General features: G+C 38.3%; 1 pseudogene; it reads left to right on the top strand.

The window, feature by feature from the left end:
- The first annotated feature begins 212 nt into the window (after positions 1-212).
- On the top strand, positions 213-24,423 carry LOC117021163 (lymphocyte function-associated antigen 3-like; annotated as a pseudogene).
- The last annotated feature ends 1,327 nt before the right edge of the window (positions 24,424-25,750 follow it).

Consider the following 25,750-nt stretch of genomic DNA (forward strand, 5'->3'; position numbering starts at 1 on the left):
TGTCACTTCAGGGGTGGGCACCCAACTTAACCTATCCAAGCATAACATGCCGTGGCCGTGTCCAAAGGAACTGACCGAGAGATAAGCTGGCCCAAGCCAGGCCAACTGGCTTTCCTTCTTGAGAATTTTTTTGCTGGAACTAGAAAGGGAAAATCTCACTTTCCTTTCTTATCAGGGAGTTATAAGGCTATGACCCATGACTGCTAGTAGTCATGTCTTCCACGTACATAGAGAGGCCTGAAAGAATAAAGCAGGTACCCAAAGGTAAGTCAGTCAACAACTCTTAAACACCTATTGTAGGCCAAGAACTGTTCCAGGAACTAGGGATACAGAAGTGAACAAGATGGGTGGTGTGAAAGGAGTTTTGGTGGCAATTGAGTCTCTGGGGTTCCTGAAGTTAATAGGATTTCTACTTCGATTGTGAGACCTGCTGTAGTCCAAGCTATCACTTTCCAGTTCACATCCCCTAGGCACCTCTCCAGGTCTAAGGCAGCTTACTGCTTACCTGAAACTCTCTGCTTAAGGGCCTTTTTTCCCGTTATGGAAGTACATTGAGCACATAGCAAGCCAAAACCCTGTAATCAATCCTCAACCAATGATGGATGGGGAGTTGGTAAATAAATGCCCCAGTCTCCTTATCTGTCAGCTGGAATAATTCTATCACAGTGTTACTCAGCAGAATGGAGCCCAACTGCCTAAGAAGAGCTTGCTAGCTGACACACCCTTTGTTGGTTTCCTTCCTTTCTCTGTCTTATGTCTCCACTCCCTAAAGTGTTTTCCTGGGATTACCTCCAAAATAAACTACTTTCACCCAGATCCTTGGCTCAGGGTCTGCTGCAGTGGGAATCCAAACTAAGACACATACCAGGAACATCCTTCAAATGACTGAAAAATATATTCATTGCCTTGCACTCAAAAATGTCCTAACTAATAATGCAAACCCTGGATTGTCCAATAGAGTAGTACTATTCTCATGAGAATTTTGAGGACTTGAAATGCATTTGGTCCAAACTGGAATGTGCTGTAAATATAAAATATGGAATGAATTTCAAAAACAGCACAAAATTTTTTTTAAAATGTCAATGAATTTTTACATTGATTACATGTTGAAGTGATAGTATTTGGACACATTGGTTTAAAAATATCTTGCTATTAATTTCCATTTCACTTGTTCTTTTTTACTTTTTAACGTGGCTACTACAAAATTGAAAATTACAAATGTGGCTCACTTTATACTTCTGTGGACAATACTACTGTACCAGTGGAGAGGCTCTAACACCACTAATTTCTCTCCCACTCAAGAAAGCAAATGAATAATGTTCATCTTATTATACAAATAACCTTAAATGGGCTCTAATTTGTGTAAAGAAGTCAACCTCAGGTTTCAGAACTTTGTTATTAGTAATGAATTACGTGTGTCACTTCCCATTGGACCTCAGCCATATCTGTGTTATGACAATATCATAAAGAGCCACTGGTGTAAAAAATTAAGCAAAACTACTTACAATGCTCAGTAGGGTCAATAGATTTTATTTGGTCATTCTTATATGGTGATAATATTAGAAACTCAAGTTATTTTGTTTTCATCCTTTGGGAAAACTCGTCCATTATTGAAATGAGTTGTCCAGAAACTGTTAAAAGTTGATTAAAATGTCCTCAGAAAAAGCAACACCTAAAAAGATGAAATCCCTGCTTTCAGAAGGCTATAATCTAGAAAAAGAATAGGTAAAAAGCAAACTATAGCAAAATAACACAAATAAAAAAATAAATATAAATATACAAATATATTCATTTTCATATCTCAAATTAGAAAAGATTTTCTGAAAACAGAATATTCCATGCTAATGAAGGCAAATTGTGATAGGCACTGCAACAGATATTGGTAAAATGTAAATTAGAAGAGCCTTTCAAAAGTACCTATAATTCATCATGTCTGGATATCAAGAAAAAATTAATTACAAGGAAAACCAAAAGGCTAAAAACACAATTTGGAGAGACAGAGCAAGCATCAGAACTAAACATGGCAGGGATGTTGGAATTATCAGACCAGGAATTTAAAACAACTATGATCAATATACTAAGGACCCTATTGGATAAAGTAGACAGCATGTAAGAACAAATGAGCAATGTAAGCAAAGAGAAGGAATTCCTAAGAATGAACAAAAAGGAAATGCTAGAGATAAAAAGCACTGTAACAGAAATGAAGACTATCTTTGACTGACTTATTAGTAAACTGGACAAAGGAAGGAGTATCTGAGCTTAAGGATATATCAGTACGATCCACCCAAAAACTAAAGAGTACAAAGACCGAAAAAAAACAAAGTGAATCCAAGGCCTGTGGGACAAGTACAAAAGGTATAATGTGTGCATAATGGGAATACCAGGAAGAGAAGAAAGATAGAAAGGAACAGAAGAAATATTTGAAACAATAATGACAGAATTTCTACAAATTAATATCAAACACCAAACCACAGACCCAGGAAGCTTAGAGAACACCAAGCAGGATAAATGCAAAACTAAAATAAAAATAAAAAATCCTACACCTAGGCACATCATTTTCAAACTACAGAAAAACACCTTGCCTATGGAGGAACAAAGATAAGAATTATATCCAACTTCTCAGAAACCATGCAAGCAAGAGAATGAAGTGAAAGTTTAAAGTGTTAACAGAGAAAGAAACCACAAGCCTAGAATTCTGTACCCCATGAAATGATCAGTGAAGGAGAAATACTTTCTCAGACAAACAAAAATTGAAGGAATTTGTTATAGACCTGCCTTGCAAAAACTATTGCATTGCAAAAAAGGTAAAAAAAGTTCTTTAGCAAGAAAGAAAATAATACAGGTCAGAAGCTCAGATCTACTTAAACTAAGGAAGAGTATTGAAGGAGTAAGTGAAGGGTCAGTTGTGCAAGAACAGATGAAATGGTGTTACAAGCTTTGAACAGTGGCCAGAATGGAAGCGGAAGAACTTATGAAAGTCCTATCTTGAGAGTATAGTAATAAAAGCAACAGAGAAGTCATGAGGCAGACTAGCAGAGAGGGGAGAGGGTATATGACTACCTGCCATTTCTATTCTTTCACTTGTCTTTCGTGACAACCACATGTTGCCTGTCACATCACCTGCGGACCCAGAGTCAGGCAACTATTTATTTGACTTGTATATTGACTCATTTTTACTGCACTGATGTCTAATACCTTTTAGTGACCCAACTGTAGGTTCTTTCAGGATTCCTAACATTTGACTATGCCAGATCTCTGGTAACTAAGAATATTATTCTTTGTTACTGTCTGTAATGGGTTTCACTGGATTCTGCCTGGTAACCATATTTCATTACTAACCCCAGTCTACCAGATGGAGGAACCAAGATAAGGTGGTAGTTTTGGATAAGAAGCAAGTGGGAAAGTACAGCTGGCCTTTGGGCCAAAGCTGGTAGTTTTGATCAGAAAGTATGATGTGTCACCTCTTTAAATGAGCTAGTCTATAAGGACACATTTAATTCCATGTCTTGTATCTATGCAAAGTTCCGAATCAAACTATGTGGTATAGCTTGCCAGTATCCAGTGAGAGATTCCACTCTCTCTAAATTGAAACCAAATTCTGGACCCGAAATGTCTGCACCTTTCACCAACTGGTGTTCATGTGTGTGTAATTTTTCATTTTTCAACAGTCAGGCTACTTAAATCTTTACTCATTAATCAAAACAGACAGGCAGGTTATTTCTAGAACTACATATCTGTGTGTCCTATAGGACCTCAACCTTTATTCTGCTACCTTCAAACCACTTTTCTTATTTCAGATTTAGACTTTCATCCAGCAACTGAATATCAAGCATTGCCATCCATCTCTGCCTACCAGTCATCTTGTTCAGTTTCCATAAAACAACCATCTCTTTACTATACTGACACTTGTTTGTAGATCCATTTGAGTGTTTTATTACACTTTCCTGCATTGTGTAAAATAAATAAATAGAAGATATAGAAAATTAATATGCTAATATTAGCAGTAATGCAATTAATGCAAAGATGAAGAAAGAATGAAGTGGACCAAAGGAGGTGCCTCTTCATTCTGGTTTGGATGCATATTGGAAGCAAGCTAGTTGATTTTATATTTCATTCTCAAGGAAGATAACTTTGTAAAAAAAAATCTATGAAATATTTATAGCAAATTTATTCACAATTGCCAAAACTTGGAAACAACAAAGACATCCTTCAGTAGGGTTAATAAATAAATGGATAAATAAACTGTGGCATATCCAGGCAATGGAATATTATTCAGCACTAAAATTAGAGCTACCAAGCCATGAAATGACACAGAGGAAACTTAAATGCATATTACTAGGTGCAAGACATCAACCTGAAAAGGCAAGCCTACTTACTACATGATCCTAACTATATGATATTCTCAAAAACGCAGAACTATGGATACAGTAAAAAGATCAGTGGTTGCCAGAGGGTGGAGGTGAGGGGATGAAGGATGAATAGGAGGAGTTTTAGGACAATGAAAATACACTGTATGATATCATAATGATGGAAACATCATTATACATTTGTCCGGACCCATAGAATGCACAACACCAAGAGTGAACCCTAATGTAAACTATGAACTTTAGGTGAGTATGATGTGTCAGTGTAGGTTCATCAATTGTTACAAATGTACCTACCACTCTAGTACAGGATGTTGACAGTGTCCCGGCAGAGGGTATATGGGAAATCCCTGTTCCTTCCCCTCAAAAAGAAAGAAGGAAGGAAAGAAGGAAGAAAGGAAAGAAGGAAGGAAGGAAGGAATGAAGGAAGGAAGGAAGATGAAATACGGGTACGATACTGGAGAAGATTATGTATCCAAAAGGTGAAGTGTTAAGCGTTATACAGAGGAAATGGAGAGATTTTTTTAAAGTTATAGATTAAGATTCCATGTTAATAAAATATCCCATTGATCCCTTAGAGAATTTTATAGTCTTATTCATTATCTGATAGAAAAAAACATCTTTCTTCTGCTTAATCAGTGTAATTATAAGGCCAGACACAATCTTTCTCCTGTCAATTTTCAAAAAATAATTTATAAAACACTACCAAAGCTATCATTATAATCTCCTTTCCATCCCTTGCAAATTAACCATTAGCAGGTCCATTTTTTTCTTCATTAAAATATATTTTTTTTCTGTTTATGAACTGTGACTTCAATTAAACTAAGAGAAATATAATTTGAGGTGTTGACCCAAAAACGAATATACCTATCAGAAAGGACTCCTTGTGGTTAACTGGGCCCAAATTTATAATCAGAGTCTAGCAGCCATTGTTTACAAGACTGGGGACTCCTGTTGGCATTGGATTGGTAACAGTGACCTTTGGTTGACAGAGGTGAAAAATAAATTTATCAAGTTAATTTGCATTGCATATTATTAATGTGTAATCTTTATTTTGGATATTCAAAGGTAGATTGTATGACATGCAGGGGTTAAAAAGCTGAAGTACTCTTCTGTACATAAAGAATTTGGAATTCTTTTTTGTTTTCTGAAAAGAGACGTCTCCTCATCCCCTTTAGATATTTTACTTTCAGTTGCACTCTCAGAGAAGCTGTATGTATAAAAATAGCAAATTGAAATATGCATCTATTCTAAGTGAAATATGTTTCCCAGACTTGCAACCTTACACTGTGTCTTCAGTTCCCATCCTTAGAATCACACGTTTGAGTTAAGGCTTTTATTATAATATGGACAACAGAATGAAGTATATTGTGTTTCAATACTAATACAAAAAATGTTAACTCAGGGGTGTCCAAACTGCGGCCCGCGGCCCAACTGCGGCCCGCAATCCATTTTTAATTGACCTGCAGCAAATTCCAAATATATATTTAGTTTACTTAAATAAACCAGGTGAGGCAATACGTACTTCACCCCGAGTGAGTGGCCCGGCTGTTTGTGTATTTTACCGCATATGGCCCTTGGTGAAAACCGTTGAAAAAAGTTTGGACACCCCTGTGTTAACTCTTTTGATGGGTACTTTTCTAAAATGTATTGCTGATGTCCCTCCATTCTTAAGAGTATGCAGAACTTAATGACAAATACTATTTTTAATAATTATTTGGTACCATTACCAGCATATATTATTGTGCCATTTGGTACAATACTCTTAGGGCCTGATGAAAAATAGGTGTAGGGTTTTATGGATTTACTTATCCACATTGAATAGCAAACACTTAACTTTTTCAAATTTCATGTATGTTTTTCATATATTTTTATTTCTTTCTCTTCCCTTTCCTAATAATAATTTACTTTTTACTACTTTTAAAGAGGCTTCTAAAATAAGATTTAATAGGCTTTAAGTAAGGATGTGAGGATCTCTGTTAGGAATAATAATTAGGAGTCTGTATATACAATTTTGGCAACTTCGATGCCTCTTGGTTTCAGTTGTCTTCTCTGAGACTGAAATTGCTCAAAGAATGACAGCTGGAGAAGTGAATGTTATCATAACATGCTTTGGTTTTCTAATGACTGTATAAGTGTTCCTACATGACGAGGAAACCCTCTTTTTTTTAATATGAAATATTTCAAGAATGTGAAAAATACCCCCAAATTTTTATTATAAAAATGTACTTATAACCCAAACAGACTGTATAAAATGTTGACATTCTCCTATATTTACCTAGGAATTTTCATTGAAGGAATAAGATGTAGGGAAACAAACAACAACAAAAATAGAGATAGAAAGGGAACTAGAGAGCTAGAGAGAGAGAGCAAAAGCAGCCAAAGACTGAGAGCCATAAGGACCTCTAACATTTCCAGGTAGAGACACCAACCACCTAAGGAGACTATAGTGGGAGAAGATTTGGAGTGAAGAGAGTGTTTCTAAAAGGAAACACAGCAGTCTATGCTTCTGAGAGGCATGTGAGTTAAAGACAGAAAAGCAATGATTGGATTTGGCAAGGTGGGGCTTTTTGGTGAGTTGAAGCAGTATTGTAAAGAGAGGGAGGTAGAAACCCTATAAAAAATGTATTCAGGAGAGAATGGTATGTGAAGGTATGCAGACAGTGATTCTGTATCTCTTTTAAGAAATTTTGCTGTGAGGAGGAACAGAAAAAGAAATAATTGTAAGAGTACAATGCTTGAGAAGTTATTCATCCTCGCTGTAGACTCTTCTCTAGTCAGTTTTTGATAACATGGGTGTAGAAGATATTGTCAGTGCCTGCCCATAGTCCTGGGCCCTTAACCATTTCACATTAGCCCAACTTCCTACAATTCTGCCTGAAGGCTTTCTCTACCACCAGAGTCAGCTCTGCCCAAGTACAAAACAGGACAGAAATGCCAGGAGATTAATGTCTCCCTCTGCCTCTCCCCAACCCCCAGCAGCCTTCAATCAACAGACTGACAGGACCTGGTGTATGAACACCCCAAACTCACACACTGCTCAGGGAACTTAACTGTGAAGTTTGTGTTCCACATTGTCACCTAAATTTCCCCACAGGACTATGCTCCAGTAGTCCATACTGGAAAGTGCCTGATAATGCATCCTTTACTGGCTTCATTTCCCTTTCTGTTTCACTTCCCTATTCCATTACCAGTGTTTCCTAGTTCTTGTTTTAGGACCCAAACTAAAACAACAGAAAATATTCATAGCATGACATGAAACCATTATACTAATTAGGCACAAGAATGCATGAAACTAAGAAACAGGAAGAAAATATTCCAAAATGATAACAGTGATTATTTATTTATGTATGGTGGGATTTGGTGTGATTAAAAAGCAAAACAAGCCTTTGTTTCTCCAACAAAAGAAGTTCTTTAAAAAGAATACATACTACAATAAACAGATTAAAGAGGTTTTGTGAATTTCAGACATCAGTTTTGAAAGATCAAAAACTTACTAAATAAAATCATCACTTATATTGGCTTTCTCATCAACACATAGGAAATGAAATACCAATATTCATATGAAAAACATAGCAAAACTCCAATCTTCTAAAAAATTTAGATTCAGTTTAGAATTATGCTTCAGACCAAATATTATGTCATATAAAGCAAATATTCAGCAAAACATGATATACATTTCATTCAGTAACAACAGCTACCCTTAATTTAATGTGTAACTGTACCCTTTTATCATTCCACTAAATCCTTGAAATGCTACTCTTACATATGTATTACTATCTTTTTACAGATAATAAAGTTTAGAGAAGTGTAGAGGAAGGTAAAGTGAATCCTCCAAAGCGGAAAAAAAAAAATACAAGATTTGAACCCAGATACTGGTAACAAAGTCTGTGAACTTTCTGTCACTTTGGGCTGCCTCTCTCTCCATCTGCAGATTTCTTTTAGAGTCACCAGCAGAAAGTCAAGGAATAAATACTGCACCAACATTTCTGATGTGCTTAATGTAATTTAGAATCACCAGTCTTGACGTGCATACAGACGAGTTGCCAGAGCAAACAGTTGCCTCAGAGCAAGTTGAAATGGGTTCACCAGAGCAGTGTTGAGTAGAATGATTGGAACACTGTGCTCTCCAAACCCTGGCACACGCACCATCTGATAAGGATGGCAGACAAATCCACTTGTCCAACCGAGACATGGATTTTTTTAAAACTTGCCCAGTCCAAGTCAGAACTTAAAGGGCATCAGAACATAAAGGGCTAAAAATGGCACGTATTATATAATTACCTATTATAGAATAAATTTTTGGTCACAATTAAAGTCTTCATTCACACCTATTACATGAGAAAAACAGCTCTTAGTTACATATCACCAGTATTTGCTGAATAAGGTATATACTAGATGCCATCTCTCATTGTTTTATTTACATGTAAAACATAAATTCATCTTCAGGAGATAAGAGAGAAAGAATCTTTTTGGTTCAATTTGCAGCCTTAAAAAAATATAATGAAAAATGGATTATCAGCACAACACCCAGTTAATATCTAGAGAGTCGGAGAATTGGTTGGTATGGGAAAAAAATTTGGTGGCCAGAAGCATAAAAGTCACAAAAAGAAATACTGTGATTCCAGTTATATGAGGTACCAGAGTAATCAAATTCAAAGAGACAGAAAGTAGAATGATGGTACCAGGGGCTGGGGTGGGGTAATGGGTACAATTGACCTTAAACAAATAGCGTGTTATGTATATTTTACCACGTAGGGGAGGAAAAATAAATCCTTTTTCTTCTACCCTTCTCAACCATTATAAGACAGATCAACAAGAGAAAAACAGTTTAGTAACACATGCAGTATGTATATATGGGAGAAATTCAGTGATGAGTAATTCAAAGGGTTGCCAGAACTTGGGGTATATATAGCTTCTTCACAATGAAAAATAAATTGCAGAGAAGTGACAAAACAAAGGAAAAGGGTATTCGGTTTTTAGGGATGGCAAACTGGAAAGGTAAGCATACTGGGGAAACTAATCAAAGATTAAGTGTTATTTGTCTTATAAGGAAATGTCCAAGAAAGCTTCTTCCTACATCTATTGATTCTTATTTGCCTCCAGCTCAAAATAATCCTTATGTAAAAGTGGCATATTTTGGGGTGGTATATTTTGACCCCTTATAACCACAATTCTTTTTAAAAGCATTATTTCTGAAGGCAAGTAAAAGGAATGCCTCCAGCTGTTTCTTAGAGTTGCAATGCCAAGGCTGTTTTACACGCTCTCAGTGTGTAATATTTAATGGAGCAGTGGGGGGTGTTTCTCTACCATTTGCAGTGTAATGTGCCCAGTCATCCCCAGAGTGCTCTAAAAGGAGAGATCCAGACTCTCCCCTGCCTGGGACCACTGCTTTTTGTGTACCAAGAATCCTCCAGTAAAGCTCAAGGTTGAGCTCACTAGGAGGAGGGCCCATTTCTGTTCAGAACTCCATTCCAGCTTGGACTGGCCCAGAAGTTCTCTGGCGGCTGAGGGGAAGCTGGTGCTAGCAAACCTATCTAAAATGTAGAAAATTACAGAGATTTTGGCTCTAGGGAGTCCGTGTCCCTGAGTATTCTAAAACAGGCTCTGTCTTGAGAATGATGGAGGAGATCTGAGCCTCTGCTTCTGGGGCTACATCCAGAGCTGGGTGCAGCCCAGGTCTGGCTGATCTAAGAGATTTTGGTTCAAGGCTTTCCTCAAAGTCAAGTAGGCCTCACAATAGGCCTGGACCCACAGCACAGCGTAAAAACCTCAGGTATTAACTACCTTACCTCACAATCCCAACTGCTTGCCATAATACCGACCAGCTTCTGAGGGCTGGGTCTGGAATGGTCTAGAGTTTGTTGCCTCTCAGACTAGACCTACACTCTCCCCTTCCTCCACAGCAGAGATTTGAAGCCACTCAAAAGAGAAAAAGTCTAGTTAAACTTCACTCCCTGCAATGTGGGGAGTCACCATATATAATAAATTATGTGGTTCTAAACTGAGCAATCAAGGTTACTATAGGATAAATTGTGTTACAGGACTCAGAAGCCTACTCACCACAAGTTTATATAACTAAGAGACACTAGTCATGCAATTCTTCCCTGTACAATGGAAATAATTCCAAGCCAAATAGTCTTTCTCCCAGGACAACAGAGCCTCTCCATTTACCTAAGGAGTAGCCTTGCCATGCTGGGCCAACCCTCATCAGAAATCACTGACAGCACATATCAGTTATCTAGAATGAAATTTAGGGGAAATAACTCATCTATTAAATCAAATATGGCCTGTCTGAAACAAAAGCTCCAAGAAGAAATTCAAGGGCTTCAGAATAAACGTACTTAAAGATAAAACAAATAGTAAGGGACTAGAAGTAACTTGACACCTCGGAGAAGAAATGTAACAACCTATGCTAAAACGTCCAAAGTGGTTTGGCACCAACAGAGTAATGAAATACAATAAACTCCAATTTTGGATAACAATACATGAAGGAATTTAGTGCAGAAAAAGGAAGCAATTCAAACTGTTGAAGAATGAATACATTTTTCAATAAATGGTGTTGAGGTAACAGGCTAACTATTTGGAAAAAACAAAATTTGATACATACCTCACACCTGAGACCAAAAAATATACCTATATACTTGTATATGGATCTGTTGGGGAGGAAGAAATTTTGTTTTACTATTCTAGGTTCTTCTGGCTGGTCTAAGAATTAAATTGAAAGAAAAAAAAAAAAGACTGATTAACAAAGAATATCCAAATTTAATTACTTACATACGGGAGTTCCATAATAATACGGGGCCCAAAGGCAAAGTGGGCAGTTGAGGCTTATATATATGTGCCATCTTGAGCTCAGGAGGAGGTAATGGTTTGGAACTTCAAAAAGGAGGAAGGCAATGAAAATGGAAAACCAATATTTGGTAAACAAATGTTTTCTGGGCCACCAGAGACAATGAGACACAGAGTGGATTCTCATCTCTAGGCCCTGCCGAGTCTCCCCGACCACACCTAGTTCATATTAAACTATAGTTATCTATGGTGATAGCTTGCTTCCTGGAATAGGCCCTCTCTAAATTCTTTTAGGCAGTAAGGGGGAAGGTCAAAGTTTCTTCCTGAGTCTTTTGTTTCTTAAAATAAAATAATCCTCATTGCAGAAAGACACATTTTGGGGTGGCAAGTTTGCTTCCTACAGAACAAAGATTTAAATTTAAAAAATCAATCTATAGGGGTGGCCAGATGGCTCAGTTGGTTGGAGTGAGAGCTCTCAACAACAAGGTTGAGGGTTCAATTCGCGCATGGGATGGTGGGCTGCGCCTCCTGCAACTAAAGATTGAAAACAGCAACTGGACTTGGAGCTGAGCTGCGCCCTCCATGACTAGATTTAAGGACAATGACTTGGAGCTGATGGGCCCTGGAAAAACACACTGTCTCCCAATATTCCCCAACAAAATTAAAAATAAATAAATAAATAAAAAACACTTAAAAAAAATCAATCTATAAAAGACCTAGAAACAAACATAGGTGATTTCTTTCTAATAATATTGGCTCAGTGAAGACTTTCTAAAAAAAGGCATAAACCCAGAAACTATGGATAACAAGACTGTTAAAATGGATTCACTAAAAATAAGTTTGTTGCAGGACAAAAATCACATGAAAAAATCAAAATGTAAATGAAAATCCACAAAAAAGTGACTGCAAGCTTTGCTGCAGATAAAAGAAGTTATTCCTTTAATTTACAATGATACGGTAAAAAAAATCAATAAGAAAAACACTAACCACCCAGTTGAAAATTGAACAAAAGATCCAGAAGTCTGTTTACAGGGGGAGAAAAAATGCAAATCACTAATTCCTAGAGGAAAAAAAATGCTGAATCTTACTCATAATTAAGGAAATGCAAATTAAAACAACAATGGGATACAATTTTTCACCTCACAGAGTGCAAAAGACCAAAAATACATAATGTTGACTAGGGTGTGGAAACAGACACCTTTATAAGTCTTGGGAAAATTTTTTGAAAAGAAATTACCCAAATTGTAATGGAGATGTGTTTCAACACAACAATGTACTTGAGGCATACCGCCTAAAGATATAGTCATGTAAGTGTGTCAACATTACTGAAGAAAGATATTAACACAAAATTGGTTGTAATAGCAAAGACTGCAAATAATATGTGGGCTCATCACATATTGTTGGAGTGTTGATTAAATAAATATGGGGCTTTAATATAGTGGAATACCAGGGAAACAAAAAGAATGAGGTAGATCACTGTGTGATGATACAGAAGGCTGTCCAAAATACATCATGAAATGAAAAAAGCAAAAGGGAGAAAATATTTATGTATGTCCCCTTTGTGAAAAATCAAAACGGGTGGCATAGCTATCCATGCATGTGTATAACAAAGAACTTTAAAACACAACAGTTGCTGCCCCTGGAGAGGTTCATTAGGGGTCTAGGATGGGAGGGAAATTTACCTTTCCTTCAATTGTTTCCTTTGATGCACTCAGAAAGTCTAAAGTAAATAATCTTTTTAATTTAGAAAGGATAGGAAACATGCTTTTTTTGTAACCATCTAGTAGCAACTACACAAAGAAGTTTATTTTGATCATGGCTTTACCAAAAATGTGTGTGTGGAGGAGGCTGGTGCAGGTGAGGTGGGGTGGAGTGGGAACATATACCAAGAACACAAAAAAAAAAAATTGGAATAACTATTTTGTTCCAAAATAGATGCAGATAACAAGATACCAGATAACTCCTGATAAATACAGTTTAACTGCATTCCACGAGATTTGATATGTAATATTTTCATTTTTATTCAGATCTTATTTTAGGGATAAAACACATTTTGTATGATATGACTACTACTTTCTTTTAGGTAGTATTAATTGGTATATAATTATCGTGTGTTTTTTTCTTTCAACCTTATGGGTCCTTATGGTTTAGTTTTGTCTCTTGTGCACAGTATAGATCTGGTTTTTGTTATTCATCCAACATGACAATTTCTTTTATTTGGTAAAATTAATCAATTTAATTTATTATAATAACTGATGTATTTGGACTTATTTGAACCATCTTATTTTTTTATTTTTCTTTATCCTGATTGTGCTGTGCCATTTAAGAGAAAAAAAGGAACCAAAATTATGAATGTACAATATAAATATGTATTGTACACAATCCATATAAAAATAAACAATATTGTGGAAAAGAGACCAGAAGGAAATATATCCAAGTATTAATGATGTCGTGGTTTTTCTTAAAGAAGTGGAATTATGGGTGGTTGCTTCAATGTTTTCTGTATTTTTAAAATTTTCGTTGATGAGTAGATACTATTTTTAGAATTAAAAAAGTCAGCAAATTAAAATAAATTTTATTTAAATAATAAGACTGATGAGGAAGATGATAGACACCATTCCCACTGGCTATCCTTCTCTTCCTGCTGTCTAGAGAGCACTGGAAACTTCTAGGGTGTGTGTGCCCACTCACCAATCCCTAGATTGAGCTTTCCTTTTATGTCTACAATTGGCAATGTCCTTACCTGTCCCTTGACTCCTCAGGGTGTGGGAGGAAAGGGGAGGGTCAAGTGTTGGTGTGTTCTGAACCCCCAAACACTCAGGACCTTATCCTGCCATTGAATCTCCTAGGATATCAGCAGGATGTGGTCCCAAGGTTTTTCCTCCCCTGGTTTCCCCAATCAGAAAATGCTGTCGTTTATCTAGATAGAACTTTGATGGATTGTAGATACAAATATTTTAAAACTTTGTCTGAACTAGATGAAAATGTCTGCAGCCACTTAAAATATAATTTGTGGAGATAATGTTTATTCACTCTTGGTTCCTAGCCTACATGCAATTTGGCTTCCAATACCTTTTGAAATGCTTAGCCTGAATTTAATTATTGAAGTACTCTTTGTTTTTTCGTAAATACTTGGCACTGTTTGTAATGCCTAATGACGTTGGTCTGTATCTTTGGTTAAGAGGAGTTGTTAATCTAAAACTAAAAAGCCAAAATGAGAGGCAACAAGCACTTATTTGAGATAAAAAAGAATTGCAACTTGGGGAGTACACATTTTGGCAACAACCCAAACAGTGTCCTGATAAAAGAGTAAAGGCTGGGAAGGGGTTTTCATAAGAAAAAGAAGGGAAATAATTATATAAATAGAAGAAAGAAATTTCTATTGGTGCTAACAAGCTGGAGTTTCTTTTTTGCTATACTTGACTGGTTACTGATTCTATCTTCCAAAAGAGAGTCTATAATCATCAGTCCCTGTGGTCAGGATGTGTGTTTTTATATTAACTTTGCAAATGGTTGTTTATAAGACAATGTTGGTTTGGCCCAGTCCAAAGGTTATTTTGCTCAGTTCCGTCATTCTAAAGGCTCAAGAAGCAAGACATGCAAATCATTTTCTCTGGAATGGCTGCTCTGGCTTTATTTTAAAATGGCTCTACTTATGTCAACTTTTCAAAGTTTTGTGTTTTCATGTAGTATAATGCTTCCCCAACTTTTAAAATCTAGGCTACCCTGTACAAAATACAAAAATCTCAGACATTTTTCACATCACTTAAACACAGGACCTAAAAACAAGCCAAAGCAAAAGGAAGCAATAGCTTTAATGTTTTAACTCCACTCTAGTCTGTTTTAAAATTGTATTAAGTTCTGGACAAGACCACTTACATAATTTGTAGGGCCCAGTAAAAAATGAAAATGTGGGGCTCATTGTTCAAATATTATTAAGATTTCCAAGAAGACAACAACAGAGCATTAAACTGACCACTGGGCCCTTCTAAACATGGGTCCCGGTGCTATGCACAGGTTGCATGCCCACAAAGCTGCATGCTTTCGATGGGTTCCACCCCACATTAGAGCATGTGTCAAAATGTATTTACATCCTACATAAAATATGGTTTTTGTTTCCACCATTTGTTGAAAGGATTTTGCTTTTGAAATTACAAAGGTCTGACTATTGTGTTCACAAACCTGTTGCAACGATGTTGCTAACCTTTTTTTGATATCAGAGGGATTATTCATTATGAATTTGTACCAACTGGACAAACAGTTAACCAAGTTTACTCTTTGGAAGTGCTGAAAAGGCTGCGTGAAAAAGTTAGACAAAAATTACCTGAATTTTTCGCCAACAATTCAGGCTCTTGCATCACAACAATGCACCAGCTCACATGGCACTGTCTGTGAGGAAGTTTTTAGCCAGTAAACAAATAACTGTATTGGAACACCTGCCCTCCCTACTCACCTGATCTGGCCCCCAATGACTTCTTTCTTTCCCCAAATAAACAAAATATTGAAAGGAAGACATTTTGATGACATTCAGGACATCAAGGGTAATATGATGATAACTCTGATGGCCATTCCAAAAAAAGAGTTCCAAAATTGCTTTGAAGGGTGGACTAGGCACTGGCATTGGTGCATAGCTTCCTAAGGAGTACTTTGAAGGAGACCGTTGTGATCTTCAGCAATGAGGTATGTAGCACTTTTTCTAGGATGAGTTCTCGAACTTAATTGTCAGACCTTGTATGTGGCTATAAGTAACTCATTTATTTTATGATTAGCTCTGATATCTCTATCTATAGATAGCTCTACAAATAGTGCATATGTTTAGGAATTACAAAATTTATATGAATACTAAAATTAGCAATGAATGGAGTTGCCACTGGTTATATTGTATAAATATTTAATTAAACAATCATAAACCTCCATATCATAGTTTTCTTTTGATATTTTGAAACTGAAAATGATTTTTTAGACCCAAATATTGGCATAGGCCCCTGAAAATACTCAAGGCTTTATGTGACTAGACTGCTTAATGGGGAAAAAATGGTGCTAAGCACCTCACCCCTATTCTGATATGTCCACTTACATTCTCCACCACACACACACACACACACACACACGGGGTCATGGATAAAACACACAAGACTACAAAAGCTCTATTTGGCACAGAGGGCATTTAGGGCCTTGTTTCTTTTGTTTACCTAAAGTTAGAACTGAGTGGACTGGTATCTAGGAAAGGCTCTCGGTGAAGTAAATTTTGCTTTATTTTGTGGTATAAAGTTTTGAAGGTTGAAATCTTTTTACCATTTAACATACTGAAATGCAATGTTACGCATATAAAGCACCATGTAGACACACCTGGATGGCCTACCTATGCTCATGTGAAAGTCTTCTCATCAATTGGTCCTACTAGAATCTCATCCAGGGCTGGTTCGGGGAGTAAGGACTTGTCATCACCAGTGCTATCCCTCCTTGGCTTCCGAACAGATCTAGGCAACATACCTGGAAACAATACTGTAGACTAGAAAATGTATGGTCTTGGAACCAACGGGATATGTTTTTAAATTCCAACTTTACTACTTTATTTGGTTTTCATGGTTAGCTTGCTCTCTCAGAGAATATTTCCTAACCTATTAAATGGAGATGTTAATATGTACCTCACAAGACTGTTACGGGGATTAAAAATTATATACATACAGAGGGTGCCAAAAAAAGGTATACACATTTTAAGAAAGGAAAAAACTATTAAAATTGTAATACTCAATATATATACCAATAACAAAAAGATGAATACAAGTCACGTTTGACTTCTGCAATTACAAGAGGTGCTCAAAGTGGTTACCATCAGCATCTAGATACTTCTGACTACGGCAAACTACTGCTTGAGCAACAGTGACCAAAATGTCCACTTGTATACATTTTTTTGGCACCCACGGTATATATAAGTAGATTTATATTTGTGTGTATAAACATCTACGTGTGTATCTATACATATGTGTGTATCTATACATAAGTTTGGCCAATAGGCACTAAATAAACAGCAATGTTTACTACCACTGTTGTTATAATTTTATTATTTTTAATCACATAGAGCATGAATTTATGGTAGCCTCCCTAAAAAGGAAAAAAGGACTCTGCAGAGAATTTTTAATTATTTATATTATCCTCAGAAAATTAGATTATTAATGTATCAATACAATCCAAACTTGGTCACGTGTCAATCAATTTTTCTTATCTAGATCAAGCATTTATTCTGTATCCTAATGCCTTGTGAGGCCAGAGGAGCTATAGACATGCCCTCAAAGAGCTTTTTTTTCTAGTTGGGGACAAAGGTGAACATTTGAAAAAATCATTAGAGAATAAAATGTGACGCAGTGCATAACTGAATACTAGGCAGTACAGTGCAGGTGCTAACTACTATTGGATTGCAACAAAGTAGATGATTGGCAGCGGCTCAGATTCTCCTAGAAGATTTAATAAATAAGGCATGCACTCACCACTATTGAAGGGATAAACTTTCTTTGTATTAAAATAAAATTTTATGTGATTTTCAGAAGTTACAGAACCCAGTTCAGCCAGTTTTCTGTCTGCAAAATGGAGGTGATGAGTCTTCCTATATCAGATATAATGCTGAAAATTACTTTAACTCAATTAATTGGCTTAAACAAAATGGAATCTATTATCTTGAAAGGCACAGTTGTCACAGGGATTGTTCAATAATATCTCTGGGGACCCAGTTCCTTTCTGCTTTTCTGCTTTGCCATCCTCGGAATGTCAGTTATCTTGCCCCTTATTCACAAGGAGCCTGCAAAAGCTCCAAGCCCTACATCCTATCACACCAACACATAGAGGCAGAAACGGAAAGGTAAAGGAAGGGAAGGGAAAAACAGAGAAGGGAAGGGAAAGGGAGAGGAGGGAAGGGGAGGGGACGGGAGGGAAGGGAACAGAAGGGAAGGGAAGGGAGAGGAGAGGAGAGGAGAGGAGAAGACATACTATCTCTGACTTGTGTGTCTTTTCAAGAACAATAAAGAAATTTCTCAGAAGTGCCTCCTTGTCCTCACATCTCATTGGTTAAAATTGGATCACATGTCCCTTCCTAAGCCAATCACTGGCAAGAGAATAGAATTCCTGAAAGGCCTAGATTCACTCCCGAGGTGGTTGTATTCACCTTTTCTGAATCACGGAACTGGATGGAGTGTAGACACCAGAACAAAGTTGGAGCTGGGCCAGCAGGGAAGAGACCCCAGCAGGGTCTTCTCACCTGCCCATTTTGCCAGACACCTGCCCAGGCTCTGCCAGTTGGACTTACCCACACAAGATTTTGACTCAGGAACTAATGATGCAAAGAGTTAGTCCTGGGTAGAATGTATTCTGGTGCAGGTAGCGCTACTCCAGCCAGTTTCCAGAGGTGTGGAGGTAATGGTTCTGACAACAGGGTCCAGGTCCCAGGAATGGTGCCAGGGGCCATGTCCGTGCCCACTGGCAGGAGCAAGGGCATCGCCCCAAGCCCAGTTGGGCTGCAATTTCGGACATATTTTTTGTGTGGACATAGCCTCTAATCCTGCTTATCCCTGCTTCTGAACTATTCACATGCTTCTAATAATTTTTTTCCTGCTTAAGATAGTGGGTTGGATTCTGTTTCTTGTAACTCAGAAACTGATTATCAGTCCCTTTCTGAGGGGCTAAGTCCGAATGCTGCGTATGAAATGACCACGCAGAACTTAGATGTGCAAGGGAAGGACTTCATTTCAGTGATGCAATTTTACAGCTTAATTGTACAGGAAATCCTTAGTTTGAGCTTTAACTTTTTCACTTGGATAACCAAAAGCTGAACTCAGAAGCGTTAATTCTGCTTTCAAGGGAGTTTTGCTTTAAATCCTGCAAAGGAAGGTGTGGCCTTGTGCACTGAGTGAAACAACTGCTTCTTCAAGTTTTGTAATACCTCTCTCTCTCCCTCTTTGCGGGTAGCCTCAGGGGAGCTCTCTTGGAAGGAGAAAAGGGGAGGTCTCATACTGAAAGAGAAAGTTCCAAAATAGCCAAAGACCAGCTTCCTATTTCATAATAAAGCCAAGTTCCCCTTGGTTGCATTGCCCTAACACATGGGCTATTTGCGGCATCTCAGAATCTGATGAACCTGTGTATTTGTCAGTGTTTGGATGCTGTTGAGGAACATGTTACAGTATATACAGACTGAAGACCACGGATTAATAACCACAGGACAGAGGTTTCTCCAGATCACTGGCACTTATACATGAGTATTATGGGCTGCAATCTTGACTTGGCATCCTCAGGTGATCTTGACTGAACTTCACATGAGTATGAGGCAACCACGCATCCATGAAGAAATACCATGTGGAATGGACACAGGGACCGTTAGAAAGTTTAGAGCATCTGAAAGCGTTCAGGCAGCTAGAGGTGATGAGGGGATGGACTATGGTTAAAGGGCGTATGCTAGAGGAGCAGTGGGTTGAGTCTGCAGATCCCTTCTGCAACTCCTTCTTGGCTCAGGCCCCTTTCCCCACAGCAGGGACTAGACTTTCCATGGAAGTTACTTTCAGTTATAGCTCAAATCCATGAAGTCCAACATCTTTTTCTACCTTGGCTGACCTGGTGATCATAACAATGTATCTCTTTGTCTCAGTTCTCCTTCTGCTCCAGAGGAACTACATGGAAAGACATAGTTCATAAAACTCAAGGTGTCACAAGACCACCCCTTGAATAAACTGTTCAGATTTGTTATCAGGTAGGGACACCTGGCAAAGATTCATTTGGGACTCTGAGTGAAGTACAGAAGCTCCTCGACTTACAATGGGGTTACACCCCAATAAATCCATTGTAGGTTGAAAATGCATTTAATACACGTAAACTATAGAACATCATAGCTTAGCCTGGCCTGCCTAAAATGTGCTCAGAACACTTACACTAGCCTACAGTTGGGCAATTATCGTGAGTTGCGTCTCAAGTGTAATTGCCTTCCTCTTCTCAACAGAAGCAGGAAACACAGATAAGTACTTTATAGACCAGATATCATGCAAAAACACAAATCACAATATCCAAGAAACACTGGCAACACACTACACTGTAGAGGATCGGATGTTTATCTTTCTGACTGCGTGGCCGAGTGGCAGCTGTGGCTCGCTGCCACTACCAGCATCACGAGAGAGTATTGTGCTGCATATGACTAGCTTGGGAAAAGATAACAATTCAAAATTCAAAATATGGTTTCTCCTAAATGCATATTGCTTTCACACCTTCGCAAAGTTGAAAAAGTGAAAGTTGAACCATCATAAGCGGGGGACTGTCTGTACTCAATCTTGCTTTTTAAATCTGTGGTAACAGCCATGTCTTCCTGTGGGCAAGGACATATAAAGTGAGAGGTACAGCCAGAGACCATGAGGCATTTGTTTTGTTTGAATGGAGCTGGCTCTCCTACAGAGTAAGCCCAACCTCTTCCTTCCCCGAATCCTTTTCTTCCCCACCTGAGCCCAATGGCTGGCATACAACCTTCATTACACCCGCACATCCTTGAATCACTGTTGGAGTTAGTTTTCAAGACCTTCATGATTTTTGGTTTTACTCTCAAGAAAAAAAAGCAGCATTTTAATTTTTCTTCAAATTGAAGATCTAAACATTAGAAGTGACTTGCCTTTGCCAATTTTCCCAACACATAAATGATTCCAAACTAAAAGGAAATGTGTATCTTGAAAATCTAAACTATGCAAGATTTTAGGAGAACAATTTTGTAAGTTACAAGCAACCTATATCGTATAGGACATAAACATTCTCTTAACATATGAATCTCATTGTTCCAAAGACTTCAGTTGCCATCATGAACAATTATGTATCTTTATTATTCATAATAATTTTAAAGGTGCGTAGACCAGTGCTTTGCAAGCTTTTGATGTTCACACAGATCACCTGGGAATCTCGTTAAAATGTTGATTCTGATTAAATAGGTCTGGGTTGGGGCCTGAGAATCTTCATTTCTTACCCTCTCCCAGGTGATGGGTCACACAGGGGAGAGAGCATTTTATCTGCCTCTAATTATTATTTCAATTTAATTTTTTAAAAAGCTCTCCCAAAATTAAAATAGTGACTATTAATGTTTTCTTCTTGCTACTAGGGTGTCTTATTTTGTTTAGAATATATTAAATATTTTTGTCTCTGTAGTTATCAATCTCTTGCTTAGAATAATAGTACTTATAAGGACAGGAGTCTGGGAACTTTATCCAGTAAAGAAAATCTTTGTTTACGTGATGTCATGCAGGGTCTCAGCTCCCGCTCCCCGCACGAGAACACAGGATATGGTGAGGCCAAAAAGGAACAACAACGGAGCCATAGATAGTGGAGTCATACCACTATATTCTCGCTGGCGGCTGGTCAAGAACACAAAAGCAAACGTCTGCCAGTACCCCAATGAGGGGTCTTCCTGCACCCCAGTCTCGCTGGGTGAGACACAGGAAGTAGGATCAACATGATCCGCAATCCACAATCTGCTTGCAAACTGCACTTGCTAACCACAATCCTCCGCTTCTCTGCCAACCAACCAACCCCCTAGCGTAGCCACTGCAGATATATTAGTGGCTAATGGCTAACCGGTAACAGCTGATGGCCACCCAGCCACAGCGGATGGCCATCTGACTACAGCTGATGGCCATTTACTACCTGAGCCAGCACCTTTCCGCATGAGGCTGAGAGCCTGGAAACTGCTCTCCTGGCTCTGTCCCCACACCTGATCTCCAGAAATCAGGCCAGGGGCCAGCATTTGAAGAGCTGATTTAAGTCTCCATAGCAATTTTAGAGCTTTGCCACATTTGCTGCTAGGTGTGGTAGGAAAACTCCAGAATAAATCAACTTACCAGGCAGCTTTTGTTTTTTTTTTGCATTCCTCAGCTTCCAGCCTGGTAGGACACAATGGCTGATGTCCATATTGTGTTCACAAGCTCACACAGAGCCAAGGCAGACATTAAAGCCCTTTGTGAGCTAAATTCTATTTGTCAGCCTCTTAATTCCTCCTTCTTATACGCATGTTGTTGTACCAGAGGACTCCTCTTCCCTTTCAACATGTTCTGATGGGATCTTCTGCCTCCTTGAACAGCTTCTGAAGTTTTGGGGGCCTGTTGTCTGATCCCATGTGTCACGTGCTCATTTACATAACCTCTCTTGTCTTCTTAATCACCAGTGGCCTGGTATTGGGACCTTTCGTATTACTGAAAGGAAAGACACCCTAGTGTGATAGCATGATGTCATTGTTGCATCCCTGTAATGCCTTTGTGACCGTGTCCCCCTTCCTCTTTTACCATTTGGCGTGGAAGAAATAGTATGCCACACAGAATGCAAAAGGAATGAAAGGATGGAATTCTTGAGTTTTTAGCTCAAAAGGCACTAGTGCTGTTATAAACAGTGTAATTTGCAACGATACTTAGTCAAGCAAGTTTTGCTCCATAGGAGAGAGATTAAAACCCAAGTGGAGGAGAGCAAAGGTTTGGGAACTAGAGGCAGAGAGTGTTACCAACTGCCATGACCCCCATACCTCCATGGTGAGGGCAAGAGGAGGGAGGATATGATAAAACCTCTTTCAAGTATGGCTCATGCCTCACCTCCTGATAGAAGCCAAGTAGGCTAGCAGCTTTGTAGAGAAGGCTCCCATGCAGTCAGTGTGTGTTACGTGTAAAGTAGAAAAGCCTTGATTTCCCACTTGGTGTCTGGAGATTCAGAGGGCGGGAGACAACAGGCTTACAGGGACCTGTGAACCAGAATAAGAGACTGCTATAGAAGAAAATGAAGTATATACTGTCCAGCTGGGGAGTGGATGGTATACAGTTACAACCTGCTTTTGAAATCGCATAGCAGAGTTGATTTTAAAATCAAAATAAAATTTAAAAAACCACCTGCCTGGGAAAGATGAAACACAACTTTGCTGAAGTTTAAGGGACAGCAGTAAGAAGATAAATGAGAACTCTTCTTAAATCTAGATAATCTGATCTAAAATTGGGTTAGATCTACAATCCCCACTTTTCATCCTCCACTTTACGAGCATAGCAACAGTTTCCATGCTGACAATACCTTCGCAGCCCATCACTCAGGAGCCCGAACCTGGTTTTCTATGTACTCTCATCTCAAGGCTCTTTCCTTTCTCATTTAACTAATATCCATTCCTCTTCCTCAAATGAAAGACACCTGGGTTTACTGCTCATTTCAGGAGAAACATCAAGCCCCTACCAAAAAGGGAGTTACCTTATGGGTAAAATAAATAAATCAGTAAATAAAACAAAATATTATATCAATACATTTCCTATATGGAACCTTCAGGCATAAGGGAAGAAACTGGTCTCTTGTTCTTCATCAGGATTGTCTATAGGGGTAATAAAGGAAATAGTCATTAAAGGTAAGGTAGTGCTCTCAAAATTCTACCAGGCCATGCAGTGATGGGGCAGAAAGGATTCATACCCTCTTCTGCCCAATAATGAGGAATGATATCTCCTAGAGACCTAGAGAAGGGAGAAGCACTGAGCTACTTAAGAAAATTATTTGTAGATTGCGGATCGTGTGGATCCTGCTTCCTGTGGCTGCAACCCAGCCGCCAGTGAGAATATAGTAATTTCATCAGCTGTGATACCCCAACGATATTGGAGCTGTGAATGAGAATATCACTTTGTGTCTACCAAACCCTATATCCTTCAGAGAAGTTTTATGGAAAAAGAGAAAGGATAAAGTCATAGAGTGGGATAAATAGTATGGTACTGACATTTACCCACCTTTTAAAGGTAAGATTCACTTAAACACTACATTTGGTAACCTCACCATCTTCAATTTAACGTCATTGGATGAAGATATGAATGAAATTGTATTCTGGACCATCAGCAAGACGTTTGTTCTTAACATCCTTGAGCCTCTTCCATATCCGATCCTAAATTGTTCAGTGACCAATGAAAACATTACAGTCATTTGCTTGATCCCAGAAAACCACCACAGCAATCCACACCTAATAAGCTACTCATGGCATTGCCGCTCCGCTCAGTGTAACCACAGCTTCGGTTCTGTGATATATTTTTGGAAGAATGATGACCTTTCACAGGAAGTACAGTGTATTGCTCATGATCCAGTAAGCAAGAGGACATCATCGATTGTTTTGGCTTCTTGTATCCCAGATGATCATTCAAGGCATAGATATGCACTTATACCAGCAGTTGGACTAGTAGCAATAGGTGTTGTTCCATTTGTAAAAGGTTTTCTGAAATGTGGAAGGAACACAGGACCAACTCCAGTTGATTAATAGAAGGTGGAATCAAATCCTTACTTAAGTTATTTAACCGAATTTAGAAAACCCACCTGACTCACCATTCAAGTATTACATCATCTTTGAGGAAGTTTGAAAGTCTTACTGGAAGTGATCCTTCATCACAGGTCATGTTTTTAGAAGAAACATCAACAAACGAAGAAAAAGCATTAATGTTTGCCTGGTCACCTGGAATTTTATATGACTAGGTCTTCCTTTCATGGCCTCTTATTCTTTTATCATAAAATTTGCCCCAAAGGGGTATAAACTTTTATAGGTAAATGCATATATGTATATAAAAAAAGAAAATTATTTGTTTCTTAAATATAAATGTAGTCTACATTGTTCCCTTGAAAAGTGATGTCTATCCTTGGAAACTTGTGGTTCACTTCCTGATAGAAGCCAGGTGAGTTTTATACACCTATTTGTTCTATCAGGTCAAAGACAAAGAAATAGACCCTCAAGAACCTCTCAGAGGTGGGATTCTTAAAGGAAACACATCGTCCTGGAGACCCATACCCACACTAGATCCAGGAGCCAACAGCATCAGAGCATTTTCTTTTTCAGATGCCCCTACCCTACTTATCTGTGCTCCAAGGAACACCATCACTGTAGACTGAGTGATTTAGACTTGAGACTTGCAGGACTATCTAGGGAAATAGAGAGTGATTCAGGTGAAGAGACCTTCATGGGAATTAGGCTTCCCTGTTAGGATAGGTTTCCCAAAGGAGATGGGTAGAGTTTCATGTGAAGAGCATTGAAAGAGGGCCCTCAATAAAATACCAAGAGCAAGGGTAATGTCGGCACTGGAGAGTCCCCAAAAGGAGACCTTTTGGCAAATGGCCCAATTCTTTAAGTGCTTTCCCTTTTAGAATCTGGGAAAAGACAAATTGTCAAAAACTTTAGCTATTCCCTTCCTACACTGAAATACCCTTTTGAATTTATTCCAATTCTGTTAACTAAATTAGAAGATCCCTGCTCAGTGTGGCGTTACAGTTTTAAGGAAGCTGATAGGACAGGATGGCGAAATGGGAAGGGGAAACAGTTTCCCTCCCATCTACTCACTGACCTGCTGGGAAGAGAGCATCATCCTTTCAAGTGGACCATGACTCAGAAACTCAGGTCATGACCAACAGTCCTGTGAAATGTAACAGAGCATGGAGGTAAAGGGAAAATTCCACACAATATCAGAGAGCTAAAGAATTCCAGTAAGAATGAAGCAGTTGTCTATTACTACATAGTGAACCACCCCAAGACGTAGGTGGCTTAAAGCAATATTTATTTCTTTAGTACAATTGTGAGGGCTGATTAGGCAGTTATGTTG

Source organism: Rhinolophus ferrumequinum, chromosome 4, assembly GCF_004115265.2.
Source record: "Rhinolophus ferrumequinum isolate MPI-CBG mRhiFer1 chromosome 4, mRhiFer1_v1.p, whole genome shotgun sequence".
Classification (NCBI taxonomy): domain Eukaryota; kingdom Metazoa; phylum Chordata; class Mammalia; order Chiroptera; family Rhinolophidae; genus Rhinolophus; species Rhinolophus ferrumequinum.